At 42.9% G+C, this 21783-nt stretch overlaps 1 protein-coding gene and 1 long non-coding RNA gene across 8 annotated transcripts in view; one reads left to right on the forward strand and one right to left on the reverse strand.

Moving 5' to 3' along the window:
* Window positions 1–4: 4 nt before the first annotated feature.
* LOC309446399 lies at window positions 5–3342 on the reverse strand. The gene is made up of 3 exons (XR_014185453.1): window positions 3219–3342; window positions 2774–2867; window positions 5–2539 (listed from the first exon to the last, which is right to left on the reverse strand). It is a non-coding gene; the product is annotated as an uncharacterized lncRNA (long non-coding RNA).
* Window positions 3343–3417: 75 nt separating this feature from the next.
* Window positions 3418–21783, forward strand: part of TAOK3 (TAO kinase 3) — an 83018-nt gene continuing 64652 nt past the window's right edge. For 3 of the 7 annotated variants that reach the window (XM_082066131.1, XM_082066123.1, XM_082066124.1), the window contains exons 1-2: window positions 3418–3578; window positions 4364–4426. The gene's annotated coding sequence lies outside the window, so the exon portion shown is untranslated. Of the gene's footprint in view, window positions 3579–4363; window positions 4427–5841; window positions 5861–12804; window positions 12922–21783 lie in introns of those variants that run through there. The other 4 variants (XM_082066125.1, XM_082066130.1, XM_082066127.1 and 1 more) reach the window with 4 other exon arrangements.

The following is a 21783-nucleotide window of genomic DNA, read 5'->3' on the forward strand; positions in this document are numbered from 1 at the left end:
TGCCGGAGCGCCGCCGCCCGGCGAACGCGGAGGGCACCTAAAGGAGGTCCTTGGGGGGCGGACACTGGCGGCGGGTTGAGGGTTCGAGTCTCCGCTCCTCCAGCAACTTAGACGGAGGTTGCGTCTGCTAGGCTTTACTCTTCACGGAGTTCATGGGGAGAAAGAGGGCTTTGCCTGTACCTCCGGAGACCTGTATTCTTCCTTTTTGCCACCAGGATGAGCCCATCTGCCGTGAAATGCCTGTGCTGCAGGACACGGGTATGCCACGGTGCTGCTGCTTGCCAGGGAGAGCAGGACCTCACACGCTGGAACTGGACTTACTTTGTTTTTAGAAATTAGCAGGTGGGTTGGACTAGATGATCTCCAGAGGTCCCTTTCAAACCCAACCACCCCAACCATTCTGTATTCCATACTCCCAGCAAGGCACCACCATGGTACTGTGATCTTGCCTTTACCTGGGTGGAACAGCTGCATGCCAGTAAACACCAGTTTCCATGGAAAAGGCGCCTAAAGCCATTATGAATACCTCATGTCTGCCAGACATAGGTCGTCCTCTTGATTAGCCCCTGCTACAAAATTAAGGACCAAAATCTAGATCCTGCAGCAAGATTCACATGCAGGAACCACTAAATACAAGATCCCACTCCATATGAAAATGCCTCTCATCAATATTTCAGGCTAAATATCTCATTTAGCCCTTTTCTGCAACTCTAAGTCACCTGTGAGGGATTAATTAGTCTCATTGGTTCCAGCAGAGCCGTACTAAATGCCTACCTTAACCCTTGTGAGGTGTGTTCCTCAAACGTACAACTTAGTGACTCAGTGGGATACTATAAACAACTTATCATGGGAAAGGAAATAAAATAGGTTTTATCTACTCAAACCCACGGCAGCGCTTTTTCAAACTCACTGAACCAGACATTCAGCAGCCGAGAGCAGCACCAGGTCACACTCTTTGTGCTGAAAAGAACTGCAATAACGCAGTGTGCGCACTTTGCCTTCCTGTAGCTCACCCCAAAGATCTGACTGACTGACTGACAATTTTTAACTGGGAACACCCACACGAAGTACACCCGATACCTTTTCACGTAAGTAAATATTACCCTTTACAGGAGATGAGGCTGAGACGCAGCTAAAAATCAACACTAAACGCTAGCAAGAGCAGTTCCCAGAGCTCCATATCCATTTGAGGGCATTTGACTGTGTACATAGGAGACAGAATGGCAGAGCTGTTTGTCACTCCTCCATTGCTGAGTAAAGCCAGGTGCAAGGGGTTATCAGCATTTTGGAAGGCAAACCTTTCCCTTCCTCCCCGCTCGGGCAGCGGTAGCTGGCAGGGCTGCCAGTGGCCACAGGGCAAACAGGAAAGGGTGTGGTGGCAGCTGCCACATCGCGTGAGCCGCCCGGGTGCCCACGCTGCACCCAGCGCCCTCAGGTTTGTCCTTTCCCTACAGACTCACGCCTGGCTTAAATTGTTCAGATAACTTTCCCGAAGTCATACAGTTAAAAATAGAGCTGGGACTGCCCAAAGCCCTTTCCCAGAACTAACCGGCGCCCTCTTAAAGCTTTATAAACACCATTTTCCTCTTTTCTTCCCCATTTCCTATCTGCACCTCTTCTATCTGTCCATTCATCCAGCTCCCCTGCATGCTCGGTTTGTCCTGCTGCGGGCAGCAAAACAGTTGCAAGCATGTCTGCACCGCAGCTGCCCTCCCAAGGTTAATTTATCCCACGTTACGCTGCCTTAGCACTTTCTGCTCATCCTAAGCAGATTTACGCCCAGGAGCAGCCGGTCTCACACATCACAGAGAAGGCAGGTGCGTTTACTAACACTAGGGCACACAGGAACCCTTTGAACAGCAGGAGCTGCAAGCAGCAAATGAGTAAGAAACTGTGCACAGCTGCTGATGCGAAGTTTTTTAGCTCGTTCTGTGGTCAAAACTGGAATCTCGCTGTTGCTCCCTTCACACTAATTCCTCATGTTTAATATTAGCCTCCTGGAGACACCCTCTGCTGTCATCTCTCAGGCATTCAGTGGGAACCCAAGGGAGGAGGTTCAGCTTCCAGGAATGCCATGTTTCCCTGACAAATGTAGAAACTTAACTGTCTCTGCCCCAAAGAGCTATCATGGAAAGTTTAAATTTCTCTCTCAAGCTATTTTTCTTGGCTCATGTTTTCATCAAAGGTGTTTTTCTCATCACAACTCAGTTATTGTTTCATATACATTTGCTCTGTTTGAAGAAAGATTTCTGCCTCTTGCTTCATCAGCTTTTCACAGAGTAGCTGACAAAGAAATCACACTCACTGTCTTTTTCTTTTCATTTGTAAGAAACACAGACAAAAAGGTTACAAAGCCCAACTTACAAACAGAGATCATGGTGGTTCATTTATTGTATGAATTAGATGACTGCAGCAAGAAAACCTGTAATACAGAACTTTGGCCTTTGAAGAACAGAACAAACACCAACACCCTGAGCCTGGAACACATTACTTTCGAGTCTCTGTACCTTTAGTTTCAAAGGGCCACATGCTGATGGTCCTAGAAGAAAGTCCAGGAGGAAAACAACCGTCAGAAATTAGCAGAACGAGGCTGCAGGAGGCAGAAGATAAATCTCTGCTCCTTCAGCTCCGTTTGGCAAAACAGTTCTCAAAAACTCTCAAAGGATAAGCCACTGTGGGGCTCTACAATTATAAAGGAAGGAGTATTTGTCTCTAAATTCAGGGGCTGTAGGGAACCACAAAGCATTACAAGAACAGCATTATATCACCTTACCCTTTCTGCTCTGAGCTCTTCTTAATGCACACCTCCCAACCACCGCTAAAACTCCTTTTTCTCCTTCGAGGCCTCTCCTCATTCAGGCACACCCCTGTTAAGCTGGAATTTTATTTATTTTTGTAACTAGCAATCTCTTAACTCCTGGCACAGGCCACACAGCCGCTGTCAAGGCTCCCCCAGCGCTGACGGCGGGTATTTGAAGATTCAGAGCTGCCTTTTGACCAGACGCCGACCCGGCCCCTCACACCCCTGAACCCCCTCTGGGCCCCGGCCCGGCCCTCACACCCCTGAGCCCGCTCTGGGCCCCGACATCCCTTCCTCACACCCCTGAGGCCGCTCTGGGCCCCGACCCGGCCCTCACACCCCTGAGCCCGCTCCGGGCCCACCCCCAGCGCTGAGGGCCCCACACGGGGTTCGGGAGGGGTCCCGCCCCCCCCAGTACCGGCACCACCGCCCCGGAACCTCCGCTCCCGGCGGCGCCGCCGCGCAGGCGGCCCAATCGAGCGCCGATGCTTCAGGGGAGCGCGATCGATGAGGCGATCCCCCTCCGCCTGGGTAGCCGAGCGCCGATGCTTGTTCCCTTCCTCCTTCCCCTCCCTCCCGCCCCGCGGCGGACAGGCCGTGGAGCCGATCGCCGAGCGGCCGCGCGATTGGCCGCGCCTGGCGGGGGCAGCCGCACCTCGGGCGGCGGCGGGGCCGTGGCAGGAAGCGGCGGGGACGGGGACGGCCCGGCGGACACTCTCCCTCCGTCTCTCCCTCCCGGGCGCCGCGGCCGTGTCCCGCTGCCGCCGGCCGGCACCAGGTGAGCGGCGGGAGCCGCGGCGCTGAGGGGACGCGCGGGGAGGCGGCTGAGGGGGCGCGCGCGGCGGCTTCGCCCCTGACAGGCGCGTCCCGCCAGGGTCGGCAGCGCGTTTGGGGCTAAAAAAAGCACTTTCTGGCTGCCCCGGCGGCGCGGGGTGCTCGGTGCCGGGCCGGGGGGTGCCGGGCGAATGCGGGGCCCCTCACGGTGAAGCTTCCCCAGGGCTGAGTCCGCGGCGGGGCCCGCCCGGAGCTGCCTTGGGGCTGTGTGTCCCGGGGGTGTGCGAGCCCCCGGCCGCTGCCCCCGTCCTGCGGCGGCTCTGGGGGTGTAGGAGGTGGGGGGTAGAGGGGAGACACGAGCAGCTCCCCAGCAGCTCATGGTGTTTTTTTCTGAGCCCCCCGGGATGCAGCTCCCGTGTGTGGGGGCTGTGCCGAGTTTGCTGAGGGAAGTTGGAGCGCCAGGACTGCAGCCCCGCGGCTGCCAGAGGGGAGAAGCCTCGGCGGGCTGGGGGTGTGAGGAGAGGAGGGGAAGCACCGCGTTTCCTTCACCTGCAGGCAAGGGACACCGTCCCAGCTGGATAAATGGCGTTTGTCCATAAAGATCACCCCTCAGACTGGTTTGTGAGCGAGTCATTTGGAAGCATTAGTGCTGGCCTAGTGAAATTCGAGGGAACAGGGGAGCTTGGTTGCTGTCAGCTTTCTTTAAAGTGAATTGGAAGTAATTGCGTAGGTCTGGTTTGAGCAGATGTATCTGTCCTTTTAATGACATCAAGAAATGATTTACTGTAGGTGCTGAATGTCATCTAGCAGTGCTGATATTTGCGTGGGAAGGAGAAAAAAGGAGGACAGTAGGCAAGTACTAAGCCCTTAGAATTTTGTTTTATATGCATCTCTTCATGTTTTTTTTTTTTATGTTGGTTTGTGGTGTGGTTGTGGGGTGGTTTTTGTGTGTGTGTTGTGTGTTGTTTTTTGAATTAATTCTATAACTACGATACCTCTAGAATTCAGTAGCCCCTGAGTTGCCCTGGTAGCATCCAGGTTTTCCCTGATCACTTATGCAGCCTGGGCAGAACTGAGCGGCTCAGTGCTGGATTTGCTGTCCACATACAGGGTGTTCTCCTCAGAGTTCTGCTCCAGCAGCTGAACGCTGATCTCGTAGGTGTGTGGAGCACTTGGGCTCAGCGCACAGTCAAGTGGCAGCTACTGTGTTTGTTTAAAAAGAGCAAAACAGGTGGTGCTGGTGTGGCCTCCCTGCTGTGCAGGACTTAGCCAGGCTGCAGAGGATCTGCGCTCAGTTCTACTTTGTCCAAGAGGATTTCAAATCACGTTGCCCACCTTAGCGGGCCACTGATGTAAATAAGAAGATGAAAACACTTCAGGATTGTGGATTGGTGGGGGATGTTCCCCATCTCTGTGGCAGCTGTTCCGGGGGACACAATGTGATTAAAAGTTAACACGGTAAGTACCCAGGAGGGGTGTTATGCTGTTGAGCACAGTTTATGTTGCTCATGTTTGGGTGAGGATGAGTGGGCTCCAATCTGTTCTCCAAGGTCTGCTTACATATTTCTAACAAATGTTTAGAATGCTACAATGCTATTTTGCTAGTGGTCAGTACGTGTGTTGGCATTTGTACACAGATAGTGGACTGTTTGTGGAGAGAAATAACACCCCATGCTGTTCCTCTCAGTTTTTATCTTTAAAACTGTATTACTTCTGCTAGCTAGCTAATTCTTGAGTTCTCAGGGGGCAATGTAACAATATAGGGAGTGTTGTAAATACGTGTTCACAAACTATTTTAACATAAAAATTAATACAAATATCTGACAACTTAATTATTTTACATGTTGACAGCGAGGCTGCAAACTGTTTATATCTGCATTAATGTATTTTTCTTTCAGGTTTTGTCAAATCAAGATTTTGTATTTATCTAATAACTCATAACTTCCTGTAGAATCTGATTTGAGGAAGACTAGAACTCGCTTATTTCTGTCTTCCCTTTCCAATATAGGGTTTTTCAGATTGCAAACTAATTCCTCTGTATATGTATTGCTTAGAGTGATTCTCTGTATGTACTTCTACTTCGTTCCATTCATTATCACTTAAGAAGGATCCTTGCAAGTCAAAACTTTTAAAGATGAGATATTTCTACTTATGCGCACTCTAAATATGAATCCTGTATCACCTGGCTTTTGCTGCTAAATTTATTTTACATGTTGTGTTGCAGGATGTAGAGGCTTTTCAAGAGAACTGGGCACTGTCCCTTCTGACTTACCAGCTGTCTTGCCTGTAAGAGCAAACCCAGTTTGTACATATCTGGTCTGGAGTTTGCTGGGCTGAGACACGCTGTTCTAGACCCCCGGTACCTGGGCAGCAGAGGGGTAGTATTGCTGGTGAAATTCGTTCCCTGGGCAGCAGAGGGGTAGTAGTGTCAGAGAAGTTTGCTGCACAAAGGGTGGGGTGGGTGAGTTTGGACCAGAAACACAGAGTAGTTGTTTTCTCTGTTTACAGATTTATTTATTTTTGTTCCAGGTTGTTCTGCAGCCTGGTGAAATGCTGCAAGAGTCAGGTTATGGGAAGTGGCAGGGGAGGAGGTGTTCATGAAATGCTTTAAATTTTATGTATTTGTTGATTTTACTGGGCGGGGGTGGAGGGAAACAAAACACAACAAACCAAAAACTTAGTGTCTAAGCTTAATGTTTTTCAATAGAAAGCAGCTCATTTTAAGACAGTTCAGATTCTTTTAACAGAACCTTCGTATGGTTTAGTCACAGCATTTACAGCAAGCTAAGTTTGAATAAGAGTGCAACATTTGTGTCAAAGATATTCAAGAAGTAGAGTTTTATAAAATCATATTTCAGCACATGCTCAGCTTTTTTTAATAGATGTGCTTTTACACAACAGGACAAAAAATCAAAGTAGTAAACCCAAAATAGTGTTTTATGCATATTATTTTTCAAACTACTTCCTTATTTGGAGGCCATTGATTAAACCAGAATGATTTGATTGCCTTTGGCTTAGTGCTGTGTAATAAACATTATGCAATTGCATTGCGTCTGCTTGTTCATTAGTTCTTCCAAGGGTAGCTCATTGAGTTTACCTGGCACTGTCTTGTTATCAGTCTCTGATATCTATATGGTAGGTTTGTTTTACTTCATTGAGTGAAACGTATTTTAGAAGGTATTAATCTGATAAATCCAGGGTTCCTTGGCTATTTTGGGTAAAAAGAAGGAAATCTCTTTTCTATTCTTATACAGGTAGCACATGTTCTGACTTCTCATTGTGATCTGCTGGCTGTATGACAGCACACAAAGCGTGATCATGTAGTACGCTCCACTTAAAATCATCATCGGTATTGCACGCCAGGAACTGTAATGTATGTGAACCTCAGTTCCTAATTAATGAGGAGGAAAGTTGAAATAGAAATTAAAGTAAATTAATGGGGTGGGGTCATCCATCTCCTGAGCTACTGAAGGATGTCGGAAATGCGAGTGCCCTACTAGTTATTTATGATACTGTGGCAGCTTCTGTTGAATCTTTATGAAGCGCCACTTCACAGCATTAAGGAGCAATGCTTCTAATGTGACACGTTTTCCTTATTCTGTAGAATTATACCATGGGTATAATTGGAAATGTGAAATGTTGGAAATGTGAAAAATGTTTCTAAAGGTGAATAGATTTTGCTCTCAGATTGAAGAAACCTGGAGTACTGCTTGTATTATATATATTTTTAAGAAGTTCAAGTGAATTCAAAGAAATTCTTGAAATCAGGTTTTCTAGGTGGCTCAAGTAAGCTTGTTCTTATTGAGGGATGGCAAAGAATGTGTTTGACTTGAGCATTTTGGAAGTGTTCTTGTTTATATACTCGTGTGTGTGTTGTCTTACTGGACTTTCCTTTTGTGTAATAAATTGTTAGTTTAGTTTGTAAGGGCAGGGAAATTTCAAATTTAATATAGGGAGCTTACAAAACAAGTTTGTCTGAGTTGTTAATGAAGTAAGCACTTATGCCCTTGAACAGGTAATAGCTTGATGTTGATGTAATTACTATTTTTTCCCCACCCTAAATATTAAGTCAAAATGGACTCTAGTTTATTTCGAATTTAATGAAACCGATAGTTATATGGGAACGTGCAGTTGCATGCCTTCCTACTTAGCTACAAAAAACTTTCAAATAAGGACATTCTCACAGTTTATTTGGCTTATTAATGTCAGTTTTTCTGAATATTAGTATAATTAGGCATGGTTGGATCATGGGGGTTAATTGGGCAAAGAGAACGTAGCTCCTTCAGGTGACCTAATCTCCATCAGGTTGCCTTGGAAGTTTTGGACTAGTGAATTTCCCCCCATTTGCACCCCTTTTTGTTGTCACTGTTAATGACGATGCCATGTTATCTGAGAGACAAAGTAATTCCTCAAAAGAAGGGCACATGGTGGTGATCTTGGTGTGTCTTGTTTTCGGGCCTTCATGACTTTGCTTTAATAGAAGCATTTGTGCTGCAGGTTGCCCTGTCTTTGGGAAGAGAAGGAAACTGTTTGTACTTCATGAAAGAAATTGTCACTTGAAGTGTGGAGATGTTAACCCCGAATTGCTGGATAAACTTGTGTCTAGGGAGCTATACACTGAATTTCCCTGTAGCCCAAAATGCAAACGTGGCTTTGTTTTGGTTATTTTCTCACAAACTACTCTGCAGAATTGCTGTGATGCAGAATGTGGCAGGTGCCATGTTCCGGAGTAACTGCTTTTCAGCACTGGGAGGAATTAATCTTGTATGTCATCTACGTATTTTCACGCATGTTAAGCAGCTTAGGATGAAAGGTGTTATGACTACCAGATATTATCATCGTTTTATGAGCAGGATGTCTTTATTAGATTGGAATTGATGAATGTGTGCCAAATTTTGTGCATAATGAGTCTGCTTCTGGAGAGATGCAAATAGTGTGCTCACTTACTACATTAAAACTCTTTTTTTCCTTAATTTTTAATAAATGAACTGCTGTTCTAGTGCACAGAATCTGGCATAAAACTGAGCAGATTTATTTAGGGTTGCCCTTGAACGTTGTGAGTGTTTAAGCCAGACTTACAAGAATATAGTCACTGATGATTCATGTTGAGATGATGTTTTTCTTCCTTGTAATGGAACATATGGGAGTACGTAGCATATGGTACCACTGAAAATTGTTAAATGCAGAGTTGTGATTTATTACACAGCAAAAAGAGTTTGGAATTTTAGTCTAACACTGAACAGAAAGCTTTGTAAACAGCTTTGGCTGCTGGTTTGCATTGGATGCAATACTGTGGTATAGTGGTAAATTGTCATATAATTCTTTTAAATGGAAACAGCACTTTTCCAAAAGTTGTATATGTGAATAGATGAACTCACTGGGATGTTTCATTAAAGGAGAGGGGATTGTTAGTGGGTTGTGTATTGTTTTTTTAAAAACTGTCTGAAACAGCTTTTAATGTATTGCCTTACCAGCTCTGCCTCTCAGCTATCCAGAAGGATGCTTATTTTGTTACGGTTCAGTCTCACTCTGTGGGATGACAGCTTAAAAACTAAAATCCTTTCTGTCTTATATGGGAAGTAGAGGTATTAAGAACGTGTAAATATGCAGTTTTATTTCAGTCTTACTAGCCAAAACATCTTTCTTCTGTGTTTTGTTTTGGTTTTTTTTGTCTTCACATGACTTCTGGAAGGGTTTTTTTTGATGAGGCGGGTGGAAGAAGAAAATGTACACCTTCGTCCTTCCAGCGCACAAAGGAAAGCGAGCTAAAGTGCAGTTACAGAGAACATAAATTCCAGCCGTCTCTTTCCTTGTGCTCTCCTGCCTTTCTTATCTCTTCGTGTTTTAGATGATCATAATCTCCTCAGAGCAGGCATCGCTTCTGCTGTGGCTTTGTGGGTCTTACTGCAGTGTCACTGAAGCTCACAGGTGCTGGAATAATATAGATAATAAATATTTGGTCATAAGAATACGTTGACTAAGCTTTTTCAAAAATGTTTTAAGCAATAAGAAGGAACCTTCATTTAAGCCTTAGAATGGTGTTTACATTTGTTGCTCATGAAAAATTTGACTCTAATTTATTTCTAAATGTTAAAGTACTGGTTTAAAAATACTTTATGCCAAATTTGGTACTGCTTTTCTTAGGGCAAAGATACCCAATATCTGTAAGAGGGACTATATGTACTCTCTCAAATTTGTAGGTTTTTTACACAAAAATCAGATGAGTCTTATTTACTTGTTGGTTTTTGACAATCTGCCTTTCAGTTCTGGGTTTCTTGTGTGTTTCTTTCTGCTTCTTTTCACTGGTTCAGGTAAAGTTTAAGTCTGCTGTATCCTTAGGGGAAAAAAAAAAAGATTTGACATCGTTAAAAACTGATGTTATTTAATACAGGAAGTCGTATCTATCGTTGAGGGAATTAACTAATGACCTCTTGTTACCATCGCCTTCAGGATCTTAGATCCTCCCTTCACTTGCCTCATTCTTAGTCATAGATTGGAAAAGGAAAACAGGCTTTTTTCCCCCCCTCCCTACTCTTAAGCAGTTTCTCAACTTCAGATGAACTGATCGTTGACCTAAACCACGTGAATAAACTGAAGGCAAGAAAATACTCCCTTTCCACTTGCAGATTGTACAACTGTTGTTAAAAATTACATGTCAATTAACTCTAGTTCTAAAGATTTAACCTGTACGTAGAATATTTTAGAAAAATAATTAGCCTCAAATTAATTTCAATTTATGACTTTTTAAATCTTAATATTGGTTGTGGTTTCAGTTTTAACTTCGAGCTTCTTTCAAAAGAGGGGGGGGAAATGTTTCTTATCTGGAAAATATGCGAGTGGCAGAGCAGATAAGATAATTGAGACCTAAATGTGAGCTGGGATGGAAACAGTCTATGTTAAGAGTCAGGTCTCATCCGCTTTGCCACAGTCAGGCGGTGCTTTAATGCATACTAATGCACCGAGTTTTGTGGTCCTGGGGAGAATACAGGGAGAATACAGGGCTTTTTGACTCTGCTGCTGCTTTTGCATCGAGAAATGTGAGTCTTTAGCTGAACTGGTAGAGGCTCCTGTTTTCATAGAGTTTTGTGTTCGTTTGGGAAGCAGACAGCCAAAACCAGGCGGATTTTGTGGCTTTCCTACCTGTGACCACATTTTGCTCCTGAACTGAGGAACAGAAATAAAAAATGCTCTGGCTTCTTGTACCACTCAGGCAGTTGTTTTTCAAAATTGCTTGTGTACGTTTCTGCGTGGCGTTTTTTCTCTGTGGAGAATCCCCACAGAAGATAACAACCTTTCCATTTTCAGCTCTTCCCGTAGAGGAAAAGCTTCTGCTACAGTTGTAAAGCTTGTGTTCAGCACTTGGTGCTGGCCCAGGTGGGCAGGAGGTGGTCATGCACGTATCTAAAACCAGAATAAATGAGTAATTACCAGAATTATTTTTTTGCTACACAGAGTCTTATTTTTACTTTAACTCTGCTTTTGCAATTTTTGACTTTGTATTTTAAGGTCTTACCAGAAAGTAGGTAATTTCAAATGAAATTAGACTCTTCGAGAAGCAGCCATTAGAGGCTTTTTTTGTTACAAAATCAGTTTGGGGCTTAGTGTTTTGCTGCAGGAAATGTAGTCCAGGATTTAGACCGGCTGCAGGTGTTGGAAGCTGTAAAGTGGAAAAGGACCTTGTTCTTTGTATGTTCACCATATGAACATGATATAAATCAAAATATACCTAACTTAAGCATTTGAGAGCTGCAGAAATTGTAGTTAAATTTGTTGTACGCAATAGAAGCATTTCAAACCCTACAGGCTGACCAAATAGTCACTTAAACAAGTGCTCCATATTCGGGTGGGTTGGGGATTTTCTTTATTTTCTTTTTGAGCAATCTTCCCATTTCTTGATATTCTGAGCCCGAAGTAGCCAGAGGTGGGCACAGGAGGTTGTGATGTGATCTGTGACATGGTTTGTGTTGGATCCAGGCTCCGTGGACACCTAGAGAGGCAGGGGGACAAGCACTGGGCTCTGATGACATGCAAGCTGTGACTGGAGCCCCAGGCTACCAGTGCAGCCCTGCTGGTGTTTAAGGTCAACTCCTTGCAAATATTTTAGGAAAGCTTATATTCAAATGCTATTTATAAGACCAGACTAATTTCTTTCTTCATAATGATGGCCTTTTGGCTGATGGCAGGTCTGGAATCTGGAAGGGCTGGATTCTGTATGCTACTAGTCAGTGGTGGATCCACAGGGAAGTAGTTTGAGCTTTCTGCCTTGGCTTTTTTATCTGTATTTAAATGATAGAAAAAAAGAAAGGTTGACTAACACCTGCCTCAGAAGGTGATGAGAGCACAGTTAGTAGCCCCATGCTGTGAGATCTTTGGAAAACACTACAGGAATGTTCCAAAGGCTTATTATGGTTAAGGGCCTCGCACTGAGAGAACTGGTTAAGCCTGGGTTATTGTTAGACCATTCATTAAGGAGTCTTAATAACTGCAGCTGTGGTAGAAGCCGTCTCTGGTTTCCCCACCAGTTACCCTGGGCAGATACCGACTGGTACAACACCAGGGAGCTGCAGTGGGCTGGAGCAGAACTGGAGCGTACGCGTTAATGTTCAAGTCCGCCTTGAGCGCTTCGTTTCTGTTTCACGGCTGGTTTTGCATGCAGGTCATGCTGTAGCCTAAGTGGATTTTGGCAGTTTAGCATGGCGATGACTACTTATGCTGCCACTAAGGAGCCCTTAGCACCTCCTTGCCGAAAGAAATAATATATATTCAGCTGAATTTTGCATGTGTATCTGCCTAACTTTTATACATTTTTACTTTGTAAATTGAAAAAAAATCTTAAAACCTCTCATGATCTCCAAGCTCAGGTTGTCTTTTGACAACCTGTGAATCTTCTGTGTGAATTCTCATGTTGTAGCTTTAAAAAAAAATTTCGATAGTATGTTTTTATCCCTTCTGGTTAGCTTTATCGTAAGCAACTATGCAAGAAAAGGAGACAACCTGTTCTGGGAATGACTAGCTATTGGATTTTTTTCCAAAACTAAATCTTGTCAGTCATTAGCAATGGTGTCTTATTAAGCTTTAATAACTTGGTTAAAATTCAGCAGTGCCACACACTCAGGTACTTGAAAATCAAGATACAGCTTTGACAGCTGAGGTCTAAATACAGACAGCTTCATCTCTTCATTATTACATACCTAAGCTGTTTCCTATGTCTTGACAGATTTGAAATGTATTGACTGAAAGAAAAAAAACCACAACAACAACAAGCTCAGATTCCTGTTGAAGCATCAGGCTGGAGGAGGTGGGGATCAGAGGTTTGGGCCCATGAAATTGATGGTGAATTTTAAATCGTGAGTCTGTAAATCAACATGAATGTTAAGCTGATGTTACTGTTAAATTAAAACCAGCTCTTGCTCTAACCTCTCCTTTCTCCCACTGAGTTATGTTGGCACAAACCTTTGTGCTACCAGGACACTGATCCAGCTGCAGAATAACCATGTGCAGCAAAGTCAGTGTTCTGGGGGTAGGAACAGGCAATGGGCAATGAGGATGGGGCTGAAAAACTCCCCCCTACGGTGGTATGGGCAGTGCTGCTAAATTATACTGTGAGTTATTAAAAAAAAAAAAAAAATACACCGAACAAAAAAAACCAACCCACACTACTGTTGAGTTTAAGGTAATGAGTAAATAATCAAGTTTCACTTTCTGTTTCCTGTGCACTGACTGGGTTTGGAGGCATTTGCCTTGTCTTCGGCTGCAAGCTGCAGAGGAAGCCTTGAATCAGAATTAACACGCCCTCCTTTTTATTTTACCTTTTTTTCTTAAGCGCTTTTTTAGGAAACCCACATTCAGTGCTTTATATTACCTGCACCTGCTTTATTTTTTTTGTTGTTTTTTTGTTTGCATATCTAATATGAACAAGGAAGGTCTTTTCAGAAAGGTCGACATATTTGGTGTGTTAGTCATTCAGTGTTTTATAGCCTACATAGAAAACTATCCCCACTTTAAGCAACAGGGGAGAACCCCCAGCAGAATGCTTTTCTGGTAGGCACTGAGAATATTGCCTAGAAGGTGATGACACATAAGCAAGTAGGTACTACCAAATGCAAAGTTTTACTTCCTACGTCAGGTATACAATGACTTTTTAAAATGTCAGGTCCTGGCACCTTACAACAGGAATCATGTGAAGGTGAACAGTTATTTCTGAAGACCTATGTGTTCTTGAAGTCTGCTAAGTACTTCCAGTGCATAACCAGGAGCCTAAAATTAGAAAAGGAAGCACCTATACATATTAATTTTCTTGAGAGAGACTGTTTCATTGAAACAAAAACAAGGAAAGTTTGTTTGCTTTTTGCTTTAGGAAGGTGTTTAGTTTAGGTAAGCAGTGCAGCACAACAGAAATCTTTCCGAGCATTGCTGAGGACACGTGGCTTCCAAAGCTGCCCAGGGAATTCATAGTGAATGTGTAAAGACCCAAACATCTCAGCTGCAGAACATTTGGCTCTGGTGATGGGGCCAAGGAGCAGCTGCTGTCAGTGGAGTTGTGGGTAAGAGTCTCAAGGGTACACAGAGAGGAAGTCAAAAAACTTTTGTATCTGTGATCTCTGTCTTCCCACTTGCCTTAAACAGAAAGGACAGCTTGATCCGTGTCACCATTCATAAATCAAGAACTCTTGCGAAGTTCAGCCGAACGCCAAGTGTCTGGATGAAACTCCCTGTGTGTCCTGTGCTGTTATATTCCTGTTGGCTCAAGAGCTGGGTGGGAGATGAAGTTGTGTGTGTGAGGAGTCATTGCTTTCATCTTGGGTGTCTGGCAGAAGGAACTTCCTAGTGCTGACTGCTAGCGTTGCAGAACCACAAAGGTTTGCTACTACTGTTAGTAGAAGGGGGATGTAGGCTAGAATCTGATTTAAGAATACTGTAGCAAAGCTCAGACTGAGTGAAACGGATGGCTGTCCTTCCAGGTACTGCAGGTCTGTCCTGGTTGGGGCAAGCAACTAGGAGTTGTGGTTGGTTTGTTTTGTTTTTTAAAAATCAGGGCATTTAAAACCAAATATTTGCACTCGGGTGGGTAACTGGTGGCCAGGGAGCTGCATTGATGTGCAATAGGGAATATTTTTGGTTACTGTTTGGGTGTGTGGCACAGCCCGCAGTGCACAACAGGTTCTATTCACTCTGAGGTGGGTTAGGAAGAGGTGTATGACCTGGAGCCATCTCCTGCTCTGAGTGGGGTTTTAATTGGCCTTTTTAGTGTCAAAGTATCAGTAAAGCACAACATATTTTGAATAACTGGCATGTGATTTATTCTGTCTTCTCATGGGCAGAACTGAATACAATGTAGAGTGGCTTGTGTGTTTGTGAATTTGTGTGTGCTGCCTCTTTGGAGAGGGCAGCTCAGCAGAGAACGTGTTGCCTTTTTACTGGAAGTGTGCAAAGATTTTTGGAGGGGTTTTGCTGCTTTAGTATATTACTTTGATGTCTAGCACCACCTTTGGAATGGGACAGCTGCACAACTGACTTTTATATTATCCTACGTTTCTTTTGTTTTTTCTCCCTCACTCCCTATTGCTATCCTCCCTTATATATAAGAAATGAAGATAAAATACACCTAAAATGTTAAGTTCTCCTTAAAAGGCTGCATGTTCAGAGGGGCTTGATCACTGTATTGACATAGCAGCAAGATAAACGAACATGCTCTACAGTGAGATTTAAAAAAAAGACATCTGGGTGGAGTGAGCAAACCTCAGAAATGAAAATTGTTTTTCTATTTTATAGCCAGTTGAAACGTTTTGGAATTAAGATCAAAATTGAAGTCAACCAAATTTATTTATTTATTTATTTAACCATTTGTGCTAAGAGCTTATTTTATGTAATTAGTGGGGCGTGACTTTAAATCCTGGGCAGGACTTTGTGGCTTTTAAGCGTCAAGTTCAGCTTGTGATGTTGCAATGAAGAAGGAAGTGAGCCTGTGTGTGCTTGGGGAGGAGGGGAAGAAAGCACTTCTGCCTGGCCGCAGAAGGTGGGAATTGCAGCTGGCCGGTTATTTTTAGCTTCTAACTATCTCATTGTGAATATGCATTTATTTTTTTTTTAAATCAGAATGTTTGGTAAATTAAGCTGTCAGGTTTTGTTTTGAAGATTTTTTTTCATACCAAAGCACACCAAACATAGATTACTTCTTCACCCCAATTTTATTCTTTACACCTTTAAGTGTTTTTAAACCTCCAGAGCTGCAGGACTGGGTGTGATGCATTTCACAATTATCTCTGGCTGCTGTTGATTTTGCAATTGTGCATCCTTAGCTAAGAAAATAAGTATATTAGGGGTTGGAAGTAAAGATGAGACCTTATAGATCAGCTTCTGTAGCTGGTGAAGCACAAAAGCTTAATTAAAGGAAAAAAGTAGAAATAGTGGATCTGATTTTGCAAAAACATGCAACAATGTGATCAGAAGGACTTTTCATGGGTAGGAGGGAGAAGCAGAAGATGCCATCAGTTTCCATCAGTGTGTTTTCCAGTCATTTGCTCTAGTAGTGACTCATTTTTGTTCAGTTGTTCATCCTCGTCTGAAGAGGGACATATAGAATGTTTCCATTTTAAGCTCTTCAGCATCATGGATGAATAAACTTACCCTCCTATGTTGATTTTTGCCCCAGTGGGTGAGTTTTCCTTCCTGGGATCAGTTGGTTTTGCTGCATGGGCCTAAAATATCCACCCTCTGAAAGCTCTTGATGCGCTATCAGAACATGTTCTAACCATTTTGCTTCAGGGTTGCTGATCTTAAAATGCACGGTTAAAAATAACAAGTTTTCTGAATGCATACAGCTATGTTTTCCTAGCTTTCTGCCTCATCCCCCCATACTAGATGCCATTAAAGGCCACCAAAACTCAGCAATAAGTCAGGCACGTAGCCATGTGCATTTGCTGCAGCATTAATAGTGTTTATTCCAGGATTTCTTAAAGAAAATTAAGGAAGATTTTTTTCGGAACAGCCAGGAAACAGCATTTGGAGTTTAAGTGTTGTCCATACCCACTGACCTGTCACAACAGCTCTTAAAACCAGCAATGATCAGAAGAGCTGAAAAGCTTTTGCTTTTTCCCCACTATAGTTTCGGGAATGAAAGAGCAGAGATGAGTATCACTCATGGTAACCTTTAATAAACAGCGTGGCACTGACATGACAGTGAAGTGCTGCTGTGTTGGGGTACCAGGACATCTGGTTTCTGTCCTCATTTACTCTCATACAGTGTGTTTTGAAATGATTCTCATACTGCTTTAAACTGTCTCATGCTGACTCAGTTGGGCTGTGAAAATCGGAAAACTTCTAATCTAGAGCAAGGTTTCCTCTGTCAGCAGAATGGGTGTATCCTAGATATAATTTTTTCTTCTATTACCACAACATCCCTTTTCATGTTATCTTGAAGGATCTGCTGCTCTCGCTGACTTTCACACAGAATCACAGCCTGGCTGGGGTTGAAGGGACCTCTGGAGATCCCCCAGTCCAACCCCTGCTCACGCAGGGTCACAGAGCAGATCACACAGGTGGGTCCAGGCGGGTTTGAATGTCTCAGAGAAGGAGACTCCACACCCGCTCTGGGCAGCCTGGGCCAGGCTCTGGCACCTCAAAGGAAAGAAGTTTCTCCTCATATTCAGATGGAAGCTCCTGTGTTTCAGTCCCATGTTTTTTCTTTCCCCAAAGACCAGTTTATTCACCAAGCTCGTGTTAGGCTCATTCTACCTTTGCAAATATGCTTGTGATAGCTCTTTCACATTTCCAGCTTAAGAAGCCGCATTGGAATCTTCTGTGTCTGATATTAAGTAAGAAAAACTTGATGGCAAATGCTTTCAATTACTGGTTGCATAAACCAACTCTGGAAGGAAGTACAGGGCCAAGAGGCAGAAGTATATGTAACAGTAGCTAAATTCCTTGTAGCTCTTCCAGAATCTTTATATAGTAATCTGGGCATATTCCACTGTTTTCAGAAGCAGCTTTAAAATTTTATCCTCCCTGCTAAATTACATGCCAAGTGATGCATTTACTGAATTGAATCAAGAAACCTCTGGTGGTTCAAATGAAAATCTTGAACCCGTATGTAAGGCTGCCAAATTTATCTGTTGAAGCGTGTGACTTAGGGCAGGTAGTTAAGAAGCTTTGCTGTCTGTGTTGGGACTAACTTAAACCCGTATCCCAAACTCCAAAAACTTCCAAGGACAAATGCACACCAGAAAACAAACAAAAATTTGCTGTGGAATATGTTTGAATAGCTTATGAGCATTAGAACATTTGCTGACCTGTAATTAATTTTAATTATTATGTATTTTGATTGGCTGTCAAAAATGAGCTTCAGATGAATTCAACACACTTCTCTCTTTGTGCTGATCATCTTGTTCCTTGTCCTTAAAGTGCTTGTGCTCTGTCCGTCCCTGTTTTGGAAGACAGTAGAGCCTTTTGAAGGACACTTTGGTTTCTGTGTAGCCTTTAAAATCTACCAGGCTTGTTTAGCATTTGTTTTGGGTTACCCTTTGAGATTTCCAGGGTGTTTTGTGTTTGTTTTGACTGTTAATTTATCTCACTTTCTCAGTAAGTCCAGTCTCTTCTGGCGGTGGGTGATAGAATGGGAGGATTCAGATGTTCTCGGAGCCTGCCTTTGGGCTGCTGCACTTCAGCATGCACACCTGGATTCTTTTTCTCTTGGATGCAATGATAGAAACGAAATAAATGGTTAAATGTCTTAATCATTCAGACCTGAAATGGCCTTGCTGCTTGTACTTCCCTTAGTGCTTCCAGGGTATTGGCCCATCTTTGGTGACAAAATACCTCCATAGGTCTGCTCTTGCGTAGTGGTGGAGCTTCCTCTGCTTAGCTTGTGTATTAAATTTTAAGCTTGATACTGACATTTCAGTAACAGGTTTGGAAACTATTTTACATTCTGTTGATATAAGTGTCACTGATTGTATTTACAGTGTAGTGGTCATTTAATAAATATGCACATGGCAAGTTGTGGGATGATTGTCTGCTGTGTGATTCTTAACATGCCATGGAAATGGTTCTGTCTTGGTGAGTAACACTCAGATAGCAGTAACGCACGTGAAATATTTTTTAAAACGCTATTTTAAAATGTCAGTACTCTAATTCAGCTGTGGATGGTGCAGTGCTGAAGGTTGCTGGCCTTTATATTGAAGGATTCACGCTGGTGTACTTTCAGGGTGGTATGTGTTGCTTTTTTTAAAGCAGCATTTGGAAGCTGTACGTGTTCTGCATGTAGGGTAGCTGAATCATACTCTGTGGAAAAGGCCTGTCTAAATGTACTTATTGATTCAATGCCAGCATAGGTAAAATCTTGGGATCCTCCCTTCATCCAGACTGATGAATACAGAGCTGCAGCATAAGATTCATGATGGCTGTTAGTGTAATTTAGCCTAGACTTAGGGGTGCACAATGCTGGCTTGAAAATTGTAGTGCTGAGCTCTTTCTGCATCCTGCAAGGGCCCCATGTGGATGCTGTGCTTTGTGAGCACTCCGCTGAAAATTAAATTGGGGCAACCAGATCACTGCATGGATTCTGCAGATGTTCTCCAGGTGGAAGTTCTGGCAATGACTGACATCGTGTCCCCAGCGGTCCTTATGGTTTGGAGACACTCCCGAGTTGTAAACCTCCTGAATTCTGGAAAATCCGTTTGTGAGTGCGGGCAGCAGCCATGGTGTACTGTTCTTCATCAAACGGTTGTTACTTAGAAGCCACAGTTTTATTCTTTATAGAGAGGGAAATAAGGCTGTGTGTTGTAAGTATACCTCTTATAATATACATGGGTGTGCTTACATTATACACACTTCTTGCACTGATACAAACTCTTATGCATAGGGTTGTCACTTTACTAGCACAGTGAAACATGACAAATGTGTGATGGACATTTTGCTGAGCAGGTTTCCTGGAACCTGTGAGCTTTTCTTCAGACTCCCAGAGATCTCTTTGACAAATCTGGTTTGTTTTGTTTTCGGTTTCAATAGTGCTTCCTCTAGCCTAGCATAACTTAGAATGCATCAGGGCAGATTTTTGCCATTGTATGCATAGGCCTCCCCATCTAATGCATTTTCCTGTTGCTGCAGGGAATTTGGATTTGTGTTTTTTTGGACAGCAGAAAGGACTGGGATTTGAATGGATTTACTTATGTAGAAGTTTTGTTTATAATGTTCAGATTTTGTATCTTCATCTCATCTATGTAGCACTGATTGCAGCTTGAAACAAGATACTGGATATATTAATGGGACTGTATTGACATCTTTTGATTCTGCTCTGGGATTGAGTGAATGCTGCTTGGCAATTAAAAGCCACATGACAGCTGAAAAGAGAAGAAATGCTGGTATGATTAATATTCTCCTTTGGAACTAAAACCAGCTATGGATTGCTGCATTCCAGGTCTGTGCCTTATTTTGTTGCTACCAACTATAGTGATCTGATCTTTGTCCTTTCTGACACAGTACTACTATCTTATTACAATAGCATTAATGACTATTCAGATATAGTGCCACATTTAGCTAGGCTGTGTAGAAATATATACTTAAGTTAATGCTTGGATAAATTAATATTTAGTATAAATATTACAGATAATTGAGGTAAGAGTTCCCATTTTACGGGAATGTTTTAAAGAGTTAATGACTGGTCTATGGTTGTACAGAGAACCTGTACGAGTCTGAGAACTAATTTTCAGTACGACCAAACTCCCTCTTATAGACTATTACTGGCATAGCGAATAGTTCTTTGTACTTGAATACTAGGGCTTGTAACTTTCTTTGCAGTCACTATCATGGTGAAAAATAGTGAATCTTATTCTGTGTCAGTGGCCTTATGTACGCAAGTGTCCTTCCAAGCGGTTCAACCTAATGGGAGATAGGATGTTGCTGGTTTGTGGTGGATTTAAGTTCACTCAATTGATAGATGAGGACGTAACTTTCAGGTATTCAAAAGTGAGGTGGAATTTCTCTTTTGTCCTACTGGATTTTTATCAAGAGTCCCGGTAATTCAAGAAGGCCTTCTTGTACTCTCTGAAGGTGAGACTACTGCTGTTCAGTAATTCTAGGAGCCTGAGGGCTTATCTGGAAGTGTTATTAGTTTGCTACTTGCACACAAATGTTTGAGCTCCCGTTATCAGATTAGAAACCAAAACCAAAAATGTATCATAACTTGAAGGACACAACCAATGCTCCAAGACTGTATGAATCTTCACAGAAATCCTGTATCCTCCCAGTTTCCTTGCAGCTGTATTGACCATGGAGTGAAAATGTTGAAATGGGTCAAAAGTGTATAAAATAACTTTGTAAAAGTTTGGCTTGTGTCTTGAATTTGTGCCTAGCAAAAGAGTTGTCTCCTCAATACCTGCTAAAGTAAAAATCAATTCTGTGTTGTCAATGGAGTTGCGTTCCTTCATTAGAAGGCCATCTAGTAATTTGACCCGACTTCTAAAATCCATATGGTTCCTACTGACCAAGCTCAAACCTAGAACCCAGGTAAATTTTCCTCCTTCAAAATGTCCTCAAATTCATTCAGTTTAAATTAGTTTCTCTTTCTGCCAGTCTCTTCTGTCCTTAATGTATCTTGACAAAATTGATATTGCATTCAAATTAAATGGGGGAATGTTTTCCTCAAATAATTTTTCTAATTGTAATCTGATATTTGAAATCTGCAGTCGGTATGTCAAATATAATGTGCATTTATTGATAGCAGTTGTATCTTCTCATTCGTGTGGGTGCACACATAGCCAGATCACTGCTTCAGTCACTGGCTGCCTTACTGGTTCCTAGAAAATATAGGGGAATTTCCTACCGTGACTCATCTTAGAAGTAGCAGATGCTACATGCTCTCAAACTGTTTATGGTAGTTTCTAGAATCTCAAGAAATATAATTCAGCATTCCGGACTCAAAAATATATTGGATGACCCTAATGATTGCACGCTGCTACTATTTCTCTCTTTTTAATGAGGACGCTTAAGTGAAATCTCTATAAAGGGTGCTTTCTTCCATTTCTGATCTTTAACAGTACTGTGAAAATGTGTTTCCACTTTGAAATTTCATTTTCATCCTGCTGTCACCAGGGAATGGGTCTAGTTTTAGTACTTAGTAGACTTTCCACTTTTTTTTTAACACTCCACGGGTTAAAGTGACTCCTGAGCCATATGCCACTCACAAGCAGTTCAAGTACAAGTCCCTTATCAGA

Source organism: Streptopelia decaocto (genome assembly GCF_964273445.1).
Source record: "Streptopelia decaocto genome assembly, chromosome: 15".
Taxonomy (NCBI): domain Eukaryota; kingdom Metazoa; phylum Chordata; class Aves; order Columbiformes; family Columbidae; genus Streptopelia; species Streptopelia decaocto.